Source organism: Hemitrygon akajei, chromosome 4 (genome assembly GCF_048418815.1).
Source record: "Hemitrygon akajei chromosome 4, sHemAka1.3, whole genome shotgun sequence".
NCBI classification, from domain to species: domain Eukaryota; kingdom Metazoa; phylum Chordata; class Chondrichthyes; order Myliobatiformes; family Dasyatidae; genus Hemitrygon; species Hemitrygon akajei.
The window spans coordinates 12,572,151-12,585,711 of record NC_133127.1 but is presented as its reverse complement, the minus strand read 5'-3'; positions in this window follow the sequence as shown (position 1 = coordinate 12,585,711).

The following is a 13,561-nucleotide window of genomic DNA, read 5'->3' as shown; positions in this document are numbered from 1 at the left end:
GTGGAAAGTGGCCAGTGAGTGAGTGGGCCAGTGAAGGAGTGGAGATTTGAGGATTTGACTCGAGAGGCTTTGACGAGAAGAAGCTGAGAACGAGCTTCACTCCAAGTGAGGTAAGGCCGGGTAAGTTCCTTTCAAAGGAGAAAGTTTCAAAAGTTGAGGCAAGTATTGGGTAGGTCATGGCAGCTGAGATCGGCCCCGTGGTTTGTTCATCCTGCAGCATGTGGGAAATCAGGGATGCTTCTAGTGTCCCTGACGACTATGTGTGCAGGAAGTGTGTCCAACTGCAGCTTCTGGCAGACCGCATTGAGCATCTGGAGCTGCGATTGGATTCATACTGGAGCATCCGCAATGCTGAGAAAGTCGTGAATAGCACGTTCAGTGAGTTGGCCACACCGCAGGTAAAGGCTACACAGGCAGAAAGGGAAGGGGTGGCCACTAGACAGCGTAGCAGTAGGCAGGTAGTGCAGGTGTCCCCTGAGGTCATCTCTCTCCTAAACAGTTATATTGTTTTGGATACTGTTGGGGGAGATGTCTCATCAGGGGAAGGCAGCAGCAGCCGAGTTCATTGCACCATGGGTGGCTCTGTGGTACAGGAGGGAAGGAAAAGGAGTGGGAGAGCTATAGTGATAGGGGATTCGATTGTAAGGGGAATAGATGGGTGTTTCTGTGGCCGCAAACGGGACTCCAGGACGGTATGTTGCCTCCCTGGTGCAAGGGTCAAGGATGTCTCTGAGCAGCTGCAGGACATTCTGGAATGGGAGGGTGAACAGCCAATGGTCGTGGTGCACATAGGTACCAACGATATAGGTAAAAAATGGGATGAGGTCCTATAAGGTGAATTTAGGGAGTTAGGAGATAAACTAAAAAGTAGGACCACAAAGGTAATAATCTCTGGATTACAACCAATGCCACGTGCTAGTCAGAGTAGAACTAGGAGGATATTTCAGATGAATATGTGGCTTGAAAAATGGTGCAAATGGGAGGGATTCAAATTTCTGGGGCATTGGAGCCAGTTCTGGGGGAGGTGGGACCAGTATAAACAGGACAGTCTGCACCTGGGCTGGGCTGGAACCAATGTCCTAGGGGGAGCGTTTGCTACTGCTGTTCAGGAGGCTTTAAACTAATGTGGCAGGGGGATGGGAACAAGTGCAGAGAGACAGAGGGGTGTGAAATGAGGGTAGAAGCAAAAAGTAGTAAGGTGAAAAGTAAAAGTGCCAGGCAGGCAAATCCAGGGCAAAAAGCAAAAAGAGCCACTTTTCAACATAATTGTATAAGGGCTAAGAGTGTTGTAAAAACAAGCCTGAAGGCTTTGTGTGTCAATGCAAGGAGCATTCGTAACAAGGTGGATGAATTGAATGTGCAGATAGTTATTAATGAATATGATATAGTTGGGATCACAGAGACTTGGCTCCAGGGTGACCAAGGATGGGAGCTCAACATCCAGGGATATTCAATATTCAGGAGGGATAGACAGGAAAGAAAAAGTGGGGTAGCATTGCAGGTTAGAGAGGAGATTAACGCAATAGAAAGGAAGGACATTAGCCTGGAGGATGTGGAATGGGTATGGGTAGAGCTGCATAACAGTAAGGGGCAGAAAACGCTGGTAGGAGTTGTGTACAGGCCACCTAACAATAGTAGTGAGGTTGGGAATGGCATTAAACAGGAAATTAGAAATGCATGCAATAAAGGAACAGTAGTTATAATGGGTGACTTCAATCTACATATAGATTGGGTGAACCAAATTGGTAAGGGTGCTGAGGAAGAGGATTTCTTGGAATGTATGCAAGATGGTTTTCTGAACCAACATGTCGAGGAACCAACTAGAGAGCAGGCCATTCTAGATTGGGTATTGAGCAATGAGGAAGGGTTAGTTAGCAATCTTGTCGTGTGAGGCCCCTTGGGTAAGAGTGACCATAATATGGTGGAATTCTTCATTAAGATGGAGAGTGACATAGTTAATTCAGAAACAAAGGTTCTGAACTTAAAGAAGGGTAACTTTGAAGGTATGAGACATGAATTAGCTAAAATAGACTGGCAAATGATACTTAAAGGGTTGACGGTGGATATGCAATGGCAAGCATTTAAAGATCGCATGGATGAACTACAACAATTGTTCATCCCAGTTTGGCAAAAGAATAAACCAGGGAAGGTAGTGCACCCGTGGCTGACAAGGGAAATTAGGGATAGTATCAAGCCCAAAGAAGAAACATATAAATTAGCAAAAAAAAATGGCACACCTGAGGACTGGGAGAAATTCAGAGACCAGCAGAGGAGGACAAAGGGCTTAATTAGGAAAGGGAAAAAAGATTATGAGAGAAAGCTGGCAGGGAACATAAAAACTGACTGTAAAAGCTTTTATAGATACGTGAAAAGAAAAAGATTGGTCAAGACAAATGTAGGTCCTTTACAGTCAGAAACAGGTGAATTGATCATAGGGAACAAAGACATGGCAGACCAATTGAATAACTACTTTGGTTCTGTCTTCACTAAGGAGGACATAAATAATCTTCTGGAAATAGTAAGGGACCGAGGGTCTAGTGAGATGGAGGAACTGAGGGAAATACATGTTAGTAGGGAAGTGGTGTTGGGTAAATTGAAGGGATTAAAGGCAGATAAATCTCCAGGGCCAGATGGTCTGCATCCCAGAGTGCTTAAGGAAGTAGCCCAAGAAATACTGGATGCATTAGTGATAATTTTTCAAAACTCCTTTAATTCTGGATTAGTTCCTGAGGATTGGAGGGTGGCTGATGTAACCCCACTTTTTAAAAAAGGAGGGAGAGAGAAACCAGGGAACTATAGACCAGTTAGTCTGACATCGGTGGTGGGGAAAAGGCCAGGGTCGGTTATCAAAGATGTGATAACAGCACATTTGGAAAGAGGTGAAATCATCGGACAAAGTCAACATGGATTTGTGAAAGGAAAATTATGTCTGACGAATCTTATAGAATTTTTTTAAGATGTAACTAGTAGAGTGGATGGGGAGAGCCAGTGGATGTGGTATATTTAGATTTTCAAAAGGCTTTTGACAAGGTCCCACACAGGAGATAAGTGTGCAAACTTAAAGCACGTGGTATTGGGGGTATGGTATTGATGTGGATAGAGAATTGGTTGGCAGACAGGAAGCAAAGAGTGGGAGTAAACGGGACCTTTTCAGAATGGCAGGCAGTGACTAGTGGGGTACCGCAAGGCTCAGTGCTGGGACCCCAGTTGTTTACAATATATATTAATGATTTAGACGAGGGAATTAAATGCAGCATCTCCAAGTTTGCGGATGACACGAAGCTGGGTGGCGGTGTTAGCTGTGAGGAGGATGCTAAGAGGATGCAGGGTGACTTGGATAGGTTAGGTGAGTGGGCAAATTCATGGCAGATGCAATTTAATGTGGATAAATGTGAGGTTATCCACTTTGGTTGTAAGAACAGGAAAACAGATTATTATCTGAACGGTGGCCGATTAGGAAAAGGGGAGATGCAACGAGACCTGGGTGTCATTGTACGCCAGTCATTGAAGGTGGGCATGCAGGTACAGCAGGCGGTGAAAAAGGCAAATGGTATGTTGGCATTCATAGCAAAAGGATTTGAATACAGGAGCAGGGAGGTTCTACTGCAGTTGTACAAGGCCTTGGTGAGACCGCTCCTAGAATATTGTGTGCAGTTTTGGTCCCCTAATCTGAGGAAAGACATTCTTGCCATAGAGGGAGTACAGAGAAAGTTCACTAGATTGATTCCTGGGATGGCAGGACTTTCATATGAAGAAAGACTGGATCGACTAGGCTTATACTCACTGGAATTTAGAAGACTGAGGGGGGATCTTAATGAAACGTATAAAATTCTAAAAGAATTGGACAGGCTAGATGCAGGAAGATTGTTTCCGATGTTGGGGAAGTCCAGAACGAGGGGTCACAGTTTAAGGATAAAGGGGAAGCCTTTTAGCACCGAGATGAAGAAAAACTTCTTCATACAGAGAGTGGTGAATCTGTGGAATTCTCTGCCACAGGAAACAGTTGAGGCCGGTTCATTGGCTATATTTAAGAGGAAGTTAGATATGGCCCTTATGGCTAAAGGGATCGGGGGTATGGAGAGAAAGCAGGTACAGTGTTCTGGGTTGGATGATCAGCCATGATCATACTGAATGGTGGTGCAGGCTCAAAGGGCCGAATGGCCTACTCCTGCACCTATTTTCTATGTTTCTATCTTTCTATGTAAGACCCCACTATCGTGTGATAGGATTGTTGCCTGGCTTAATCTGTTTAATGATGTATGTTGAGGGCTAAATATTGAGCTGGGCACATTCTAATTGGTTGCATCATTGTCTGGAACCACTACACCGATTGGAAAAAGCTGCAGAAATGTGAAAACTCAAGCCAGCTCCATCATGGGCACCTGCCTCCCCAACATCGAAGACACTTCAAAAGGCAATGCCTCAAAAAGACAACATCTATCATTAATGACCCCCATCACCCCAGACATGCCCTCTTTTCATGACTACCATCAAGGAAGAAGTGCAGGAGCAGGAAAACACACACTCAGTGTTTTGGAACAGCCTCTTCCCCTCTTCCATCAGATTTCTGAATGGACAATGAAGACGTTTATACTATGGCTGTACCTCAATTTTTTCTTTTAATTTGCTCTCTTTTCGCACTAATTATTTAATTATTTAATTTATGAAATATTTAATTATATATATGTATATGTGTATATATAATAAGAAATCTGATAGCAGAGGAGGAGAAACTGGTCTAATATATAGCGCATATATATATATATATTCTTATATAATTCATAGTTTTAATAGTTTTTAGGATGGACAAAGGAGAAGCAGTGGATGTCATTTACTTAGATTTTCAGAAGGCATTTGATAAGGTGCCTCACATGAGGCTGCTTAACAAGATAAAATCCTATGATGTTACAGGAAATATATAGGCATGGCTGACAGGCAGGAGGCAGCAAATAGGAATAAAGGGGAGCAACACACACAAAATGCTGGTGGAACGCAGCAGGCCAGGCAGCAGCTATAGGAAGAAGTACAGTCGACGTTTCGGGCCAAGACCCTTCGTCAGGACCACTCTCAGCCTGCTGCAAAACAACAAATTTCACAACATATGCCAGTGATATTAAACCTGATTCTGATTCTGATTTTTTGAAATCTTTTTCATGTTTAGTTACTAAGAGATTGGGAGGCTTACATTACACCTGTTACTCAGGGTCTGTTTCTGTACACGTTAACTGTTATTAATGTAATCCCAAACTCTTTGTATCATTATCATTATTGTGTTTATCTACTCGAAACTTAATAAAAAAGGTTGAGAATGATTCTGATTCTGAAAAGCAACACATCCATAGTCCCAGGGAGTGCAAGACCCTCTTTCTTGAACCCTTGCCTTTAAAGAATTCCACACAAAGCAGTGGAAGAGTGAGTATCATTATCTATAACTATCTAATCTATCCATGCCTCTCGTAATCTTATAGTCTGACAATCACCGTGTCATAAAGATCATGGACAGGTCCCTCAGCCCAGCTTATAACAATAAAGGTGGAGAAGTGTGTCGTTTTGTATCAACAATCAACACAGTCCGAGGATTGTGCTGGGAGCAGCCACAAGTGTCGCCATCCTTCCCGGTGCCCACAACCCATTAACCCTACCCCGTATGGCTTTGGAATGTGGGAGGAAACCAGAGCTCTCGGTGGAAACCCACACAGTCATGGGGAGAACGTACAAACTCCCCACAGACAGAAGCAGGAATTGAACACCAATTGCTCATCACCGAAGGTGTAAAGCGGTAAGTGAGCCACTGGGAGGAAGGTTTTCTTTCGCCAGGGAGTGTTGAATCTGCGGAATTCATTTCCACAGATGGCAGGTCATTAAGGACATTTAAAAGAGAGATTGATTGGTGCTGGATTAGTAAGGGCAACAAAGGTTTCAGGTCAGAAGGGATAATACATCAGCCGTTCCCACCGCTGCCTGTGATGAATTTGTACATTCTCCCTGTGACCACATGGGTTTCCTCCAGGTGGTCTGGTTTCCTCCTGCAGTCCAAAGACATTCCAGTTGATAGGTTAATTTGTCATTGTAAATTGTCCTGTGATTAGGCGAGGGTTAACTTGGGGGATTGCTGGGTGGTATGGCTCGAGGGGCCTGCCCCATGCTGTATCTCAATGAATAAATAAAAATGATGGAGCGGCAGAGCAGACCAACGGGCTGAATGGCCAAATTCTGCTCCTATGACTCCTGGTCTTGCGTCTTATGATCTTACTGTCTTATGATAGGTTCTTGACTGGTAAGAGTGTAAAAGGGCACGGGGAGAAGGCAAAGGAATGGGGTTGAACAGGAAAATAAATCAGCCATGATGGGTTGGCGGAGCAGACTTGAAAGGCTGTATGGCCTAATTCTGCTCCCTTGTCTTGTACTCTCTTATGGTCTAAACATTTGGCAGGTGATCGCCAGCATTGCCGATCGGGGATGTCAGCGGGGGCTCGGCAGATCTGGTAGGCCGCAGTTGCTGACAAATCCTTCGATGTTACAGCTGAGAAGCAGCTGCTGGGAAGGGTTTAATTGACTTGTTAATTCAGCTTGCAGCCTCCTTGATGAGATCTGGCACAGTCCTGGTTGTCATTTGCCCTTTCTCTCTCTTTACATGGAACACAACACCTGGCACATGACAGGAGAGCAAAATTGCCCATGATGCCGACGGGGTGCCGGGTGTCGCGTGAGGGGGAACAGGACTGGAAAAGAGTTACGTCAATCCAGGCAAAATACACAGAGAAATGAATCTCAGGGTTGTACACATACTTTGATCATAAATTTACTTTGAACTTTGAACAGGTGTCCCCCATTCAAAAATTCTTGGCAGTCTGTGAATTTAGCTCTCCCTGTACACTGGGATTGAGAACACTAATCTTTGTGAATGCCGACACTTGCCATTGACGGTGTACCACTATTTATAGGCGTTATGGCCAAGAAAACACATCCAACACCTCGGCCTCCTCAGGAGGCTGAGGAAATTCGGCACGTCTGAGGACAAGGACTGGAGGCCTGGAGGCGGCCTGTCCTGAGGTTGGAAGCCTAGCTTTGCATGTGAGGGCTTGTTTTGCTGTTGTCGGCTTGGTAACCAGGCCATGCTCTCTTCTCACTGCTGTCGTTGGGAAGGAAGTACAGCAGCCTTAGGACCCACACCACCAGGTACAGGAACAGTTATTACCCTTCAACTAATAGGCTGCTGAACCTGAATTATTGGATAACTTACACTCCCCACATCTCTGAACTGATCTCACAATCTATGGACTCACTTTCAAGGACTCTACGATTCATATTCTCGGCATCGTTTATTTATTTACGGTATGTATTGCAGTTTGACTGCTTTTACACATTGGTTGCTCGTTAGTCTGTAGTTTTTCAGTGATTCATTAGTTCTATTGTTTTTCTTTGTTCTACTGAGAATATATTTCAAGGCAATATATGGTGATATTAAGTATGTGTACATACTTTGATAATAACATTACTTTGAATTTACTTTCTTTCGTTGCTAAGTTGGTGCCGGAATGGGTAGCAACACTTGCCTACTGCTCCCAGCCCTTCCTTGGGTGTGTTGGTTGTTAGTGCAAATGATACATTTCACTGCATGTTTAAATATGATTAATTCATAAGTAAGTCTGAATCTGGAATCTGATGTCCCCATTGATGCTTACCCAGGGTTTAGAGATGCATTTTTTTAAAAAGATTCTGGTCAAGATGGCACCTGCCAACAATGCTCCTTCAGTCAACATCTTCTGATAGATCGTGAAATCATATATTTCACTTCTTTCCTGTTTTTACATTTGTTTTTCATCTTGAATGTAATTCTGGAACTGTTGGAGCCTGTGGTTTGCAGTTTAGAGATCATCTGAGTGTTTCAGCGCTCTGCAGTCTCCGAGAGGGTTCCAGGAGACAGAGGTGGTGTGTGGAAACCTTGTGGTGAGCAGGCCGATGTTCGACTCCATTTCTCCATTTAAAGCTCCATTGTTCACCGACTAAAGCGACAAGGGAGATTGAAACATCAGGGTGAATGCGGAAGGCGAGCACCAGCTGCCTGCCTTTTGATCACTGCTGAGATCGCTCTGCTACAGAGAGGGGAGTTTGCCTTTTGATCACTGGTGGGATCGCTCTGCTACAGAGAGGGGAGTTTGCCTTTTGATCACTGGTGGGATCGTTCTGCTACAGAGAGGGGAGTTTGCCTTTTGATCACTGGTGGGATCGCTCTGCTACAGAGAGGGGAGTTTGCCTTTTGATCACTGGTGGGATCGCTCTGCTACAGAGAGGGGAGTTTGCCTTTTGATCACTGGTGGGATCGTTCTGCTACAGAGAGGGGAGTTTGCCTTTTGATCACTGGTGGGATCGCTCTGCTACAGAGAGGGGAGTTTGCCTTTTGATCACTGGTGGGATCGCTCTGCTACAGAGAGGGGAGTTTGCCTTTTGATCACTGGTGGGATCGTTCTGCTACAGAGAGGGGAGTTTGCCTTTTGATCACTGGTGGGATTGCTCTGCTACAGAGAGGGGAGTTTGCCTTTTGATCACTGGTGGGATCGCTCTGCTACAGAGAGGGGAGTTTGCCTTTTGATCACTGGTGGGATCGCTCTGCTACAGAGAGGGGAGTTTGCCTTTTGATCACTGGTGGGATCGCTCTGCTACAGAGAGGGGAGTTTGCCTTTTGATCACTGGTGGGATCGCTCTGCTACAGAGAGGGGAGTTTGCCTTTTGATCACTGGTGGGATCGCTCTGCTACAGAGAGGGGAGTTTGCCTTTTGATCACTGGTGGGATCACTCTGCTACAGAGAGGGGAGTTTGCCTTTTGATCACTGGTGGGATCGCTCTGCTACAGAGAGGGGAGTTTGCCTTTTGATCACTGGTGGGATCGCTCTGCTACAGAGAGGGGAGTTTGCCTTTTGATCACTGGTGGGATCGCTCTGCTACAGAGAGGGGAGTTTGCCTTTTGATCACTGGTGGGATCGCTCTGCTACAGAGAGGGGAGTTTGCCTTTTGATCGCTGGTGGGATCGTTCTGCTGCCAGAGAGGGAAAGACCTGCCTCTGTACCCAAAGAATGTAACCCAGGGTTTCTGCGTTTTGGATAGGGACTTGGACTGTAGAATTTTATCCAGTTTTATAGTTTTTTAATATAATGTTCTTTTCGCCCAATCTTGGGTTTTTTTGCGCGCGGAGAAGGAGGGATTTTGTGGTTGATGGTCGTGCTGCTGTTCTTTTCTTTCTTGGCTTCATGGCTATCTGGAGAATAAGGGTTTTATACTTTGCTTATAAATGGACCTTTGAATCTTTGAACCATAGAAGGCATCACACTTGGTACGACAACTGCCTTGCCCATGATCGCAAGAAACTGCCAAGAGTTGTGGACACAGCTCAGTATCACAGAAACCATCATCCCCTTCCATGGGCTCTGTCTACATTTCTCACTGCCTGAGGAAAGCAGCAGCATTTACCTATGGTCTTCCAGGATCCTGCAAATTTCTACAGAAGAGAGCATTCTGACTGGTCGCATTACAGCCTGGCATGGAAGCTCCAATGCAGAGGATCACAAGAGGATGCAGACTCAGCCAGCGCCATCATGGGCACTGCATCGAGCATCGAGAATATCTTCAAGAGGCAAAGCCTCAGGAAGGCAGCCTTATTAGTGTTTTTATTTTGCACTACTTATTTTTGGAGTTTAAAAGATAGATAAGCTTTATTTGTCATATGTACATCAAAACTTTGAAATATACCGTGAAGTACTTGTGTCAATGGCCAACACAGTCTGACGATGTACTGGGTCCGTCTGCAAGTGTCGCCTTGCTTCCAGCACCAACATAGCATGCCCACAACTTACTAATCCTAGCCTGTGTGTCTTTGGATTGTGGGAGGAAATGCAATCGTGGGGAGAAAATACAAACTTCTTACAGACAGCAACGGGAATTGAACCCCGATCACTGATCGCTGGTGCTGTGAAGTGTTGCACTGACTGCTACACCACTGTGCCAGTCTAAAAGTAATTTCATGTCTTTACATTGCGAAACTTGGAAACCAACAAACTTTGGATCATATAAGTTGGTGATTATAAACCTGATTCTGATTCTTATAGACAGATGGAGGAGGGGAGGTGCCGGGTGGAGGCAACAAAGGGCTGTAGGTGCTGGAATCTGATTGGAGCGGAAGGTGGTTCATCGAACCAAATAGAACACAGACCATAAAAAATTACAGCACACTACAGGCCCTTCAGCCCACGATATTTTGCCAACTCTTTAACCCACTCCAAGATCAATTTAACCCTTCCCTCCTTTTCACACCTTGTGCTGCACTTCCCTAGCATTTGACTAATTTTTTTACAAGTCTGAGTTGCACGGACGGAGAGCGTGCAAGGAGCCAGTCAGATTCGAACTCAGGACCATTTGCTTCGAAAACCAGCGCTGATGCCACTACGCTACCGGCCGGCTCTTTCCTCTGACATAGCCCTCCATTTTATCTTTCCTCCATGTGCCTATAATGGAAAGGAATTTGATCCACCCTCTTTGACCCACCCCTTTAGGGCTGTCTCCCCTCCATGCCCATGTTGAGGGCAATAACTTAAAACCTATTTGTTTAGCCTTGCTCTTAACTAGCATCTTTTTGTCTTATTTTCATGTTTATATTCAATTTTACTTTATTGTAATTTCACATCTGTACTTTTGTACCATTGTTTAGCACTACGTCATCTGTATGAAAGGTGCTCATTAATTAAGTTATCATTATATGTTTCAGTCCAGATGAAGGGTCTCGACCCTCCACAGTTCCTCCAGCGTTCAGACTCAAAACTAAAGGATCAGTTTTGTTAGTAGGACTGGGCGCCCTTCTATGGGAAAATTGTCATTATACTGGAAAGAGGGCAAAAACATCCTAATGAGGATGCCACTGGGACGGAAGGTCTGGGTTATAAGGAGATGTCAAAAGGCTTGCATATTTTCCCATGGAACGTAAGAGCTTAAGGAGTCCCTTAGAGAGGTTTATAAAATCTTAGGGGGCACTGGTATGTTGAATGGCCACAGTTTTCCCCAGGGTAGAGGGTGTCAAAGCCAAAAGGTTTAAACTGAGGAGGGGGGCGAGTTTAAATGGGCCAGGAAAGGCAAATTTTTCACTCTGTTTGTATATGGAATGAACTGCCAGAGGCAGTTATAGTTACACGTTCAAAAAGCATCTAGACAGGATATGAAAGGTTTAGAGCAGTGGTTTTCAACATGGCATCCACAGACCCCTTGCTTAATGGTATTGGTCCATGGCATAAAAAAGGCCGGAAACCCGTGATCTAGATGAATATGGGCCAAACACAGTAAAATAAGACTAGTTCAGTTAGGCATTGGATGGCATGGACTAGTTGGGCCGAATGGTCTGTTGTCCTCTTGTATAACTCTATGAATCTATTTCTCATTACATACATGATCCCGAAGAACTTGACTTGACTCCATCCATTCTCATAAAATAGAATTCCAGTGGTTCGCGTAATACCAGCAACCCGGGCTCAGTTTATGCTGCTGTCTGTAAGGAGTTTCTACGTTCTCCCCATGACCTCTAGTTGTAGTCTCACCCGACCTCAGTGGAAAAAGCCTGCTTGCATTTACCCTTTCTATACCCTGCTGCTTATGCGTGGGAGGGGGAAGATGGGAAGGGGGGATCTTTGGGGACATTTAACCATCATTCATTCTTTGGGGCACTCTTCTGTTTTTGTGGATGTTTGTGAAGAAAAATGATTTCAGGATGTATATTGCATGCATTTCGCTGACATTAAATGTACCTATTGAACTTATTGAACCTGTACCCTTCGTAATTTCATTTACCTCTATCAAATCTCCTCTCAGTATTCTATAACTACAGTTCTAACCTATTCTTTCCTTATGATTCAAGTCCTCCAGACCCAGCAACAACCTTGGAAATTTTCTCTGTACTCTTTCAACCCTGTTTACATCTTTCCTGTAGGTAGGTGACCAAAACTTCACACAATGCTCCAAATAAGGCCTCACCAATGTCTTATAAAACTTCAGCATAACATCCCATCTCCTGTACTCAGTGCATTGATTTATGAAGGCCAATGTGCCAAAAGCTTTCTTAACAAACCTATCGACCTCTGATGCCACTGTCAATGAATTTATTCCCAGATCCCTTTGTTCTACCACACTCCTCAGTGCCCTACCATTTACTGTGTAAGACCCACCCTGATAGGTCCCAACAAAGTGCAAAACCTTGCATCTATCTGCTTTATTCCACACCGTTTCACAATAAATAAATATTAGCCAAGTGACAATATACTTTGTTAGAAGATTCTACAGATACTGAATATTTCTAGATGTGAACATTCAGATTTTAATCGTGGAGTCAGAAACATGAGATTTTGCAGATGCTGGAAATCCTGAGTAACAAAAGGGAAATACAGGATGAACTCAGCAGGTCAGACAGCATCTATGGAGGGCAATAAGCTCAAGCTGAGACCCCTCATTAGAACTCTTGAGATTAATGGCCATCTTCTGAGGAGCAATGCTGTGGCCCTATCTCTCGACTTCAGGTGAGGAAGGAGTGGATGGGTGCCAGGAATGTGTGGAGAAGGAGGAAGTGTTAGACTCAGAAAGAAGCAGAATCAGAGCCAGGCTTTATATCACCGGCATATATTGTGAAATTTGTTGTTTTGTGGCAGCAGTACATTGCAAAACTATAAATTGCAATAGGAGTATATATAAATAATAAGTTAAATCAGTAGTGCAAAAACAGAGGGGGGAAATACTGAGGAAGCGTTCATGGTCCATTCAGAAGTCTGATGGCGGAGGGGATGAAGCTGTTCCTGAATCGTTGAGTGTGTGCCTTCAGGATGCGACTCCTGTATGACAAATAGGTGATCTTTTCACTTCGTCTGTCTGCAGCACTCTTCTGTTGTAACTGTAACACTATATTCTGCATTCCGTTATTGTCTTCCATTTATAATACCTCGATGCAATTGTGTATGGCTTGTTCTCTCTGGGTGGCATGCAGACAGAAGATTTTGACTCTAACCCCATAAGACCAGAACACCAGAAGACATAGGAGCAGAATTAGGCTATCTGGCCCATACTATCTGCTCTGCCATTCAATCATGCCTAATTTATTATCATGGCTCTCTTAGCCTCTCCCTGTGACCTTTCAGACCCCGACTATTCAACCTCCATTTTAAATATACCCAATGACTTTAACTCCACAGCTGTCTATGGCACTGAATTCCACAGATTCACCACCTCTGACTAAAGAAATCTCTCCTCACGTCCAGTCTAACTTGATATTTCAATATTCGATAGGCATTGCAGATTGGATAGCCATGGAGATTTACCGCGTTGGAAAAGGCTAACACAGGAGGTTATAACTTTAAGGTAATTGGAGTAAGGTATAGGAGGGATGTCAGAGGTGAGTTTTTTACACAGAGTGGTGGAGCTTAGAATGTTCTGCCAGGCATGGTGGTAGAGGCAGATACATTAGGGGCATTTAGGAGACTCTTAGATGGGCACATAGATGATAGAAAAATGGAGGGTTATGTGGGAGGGAAGGGTT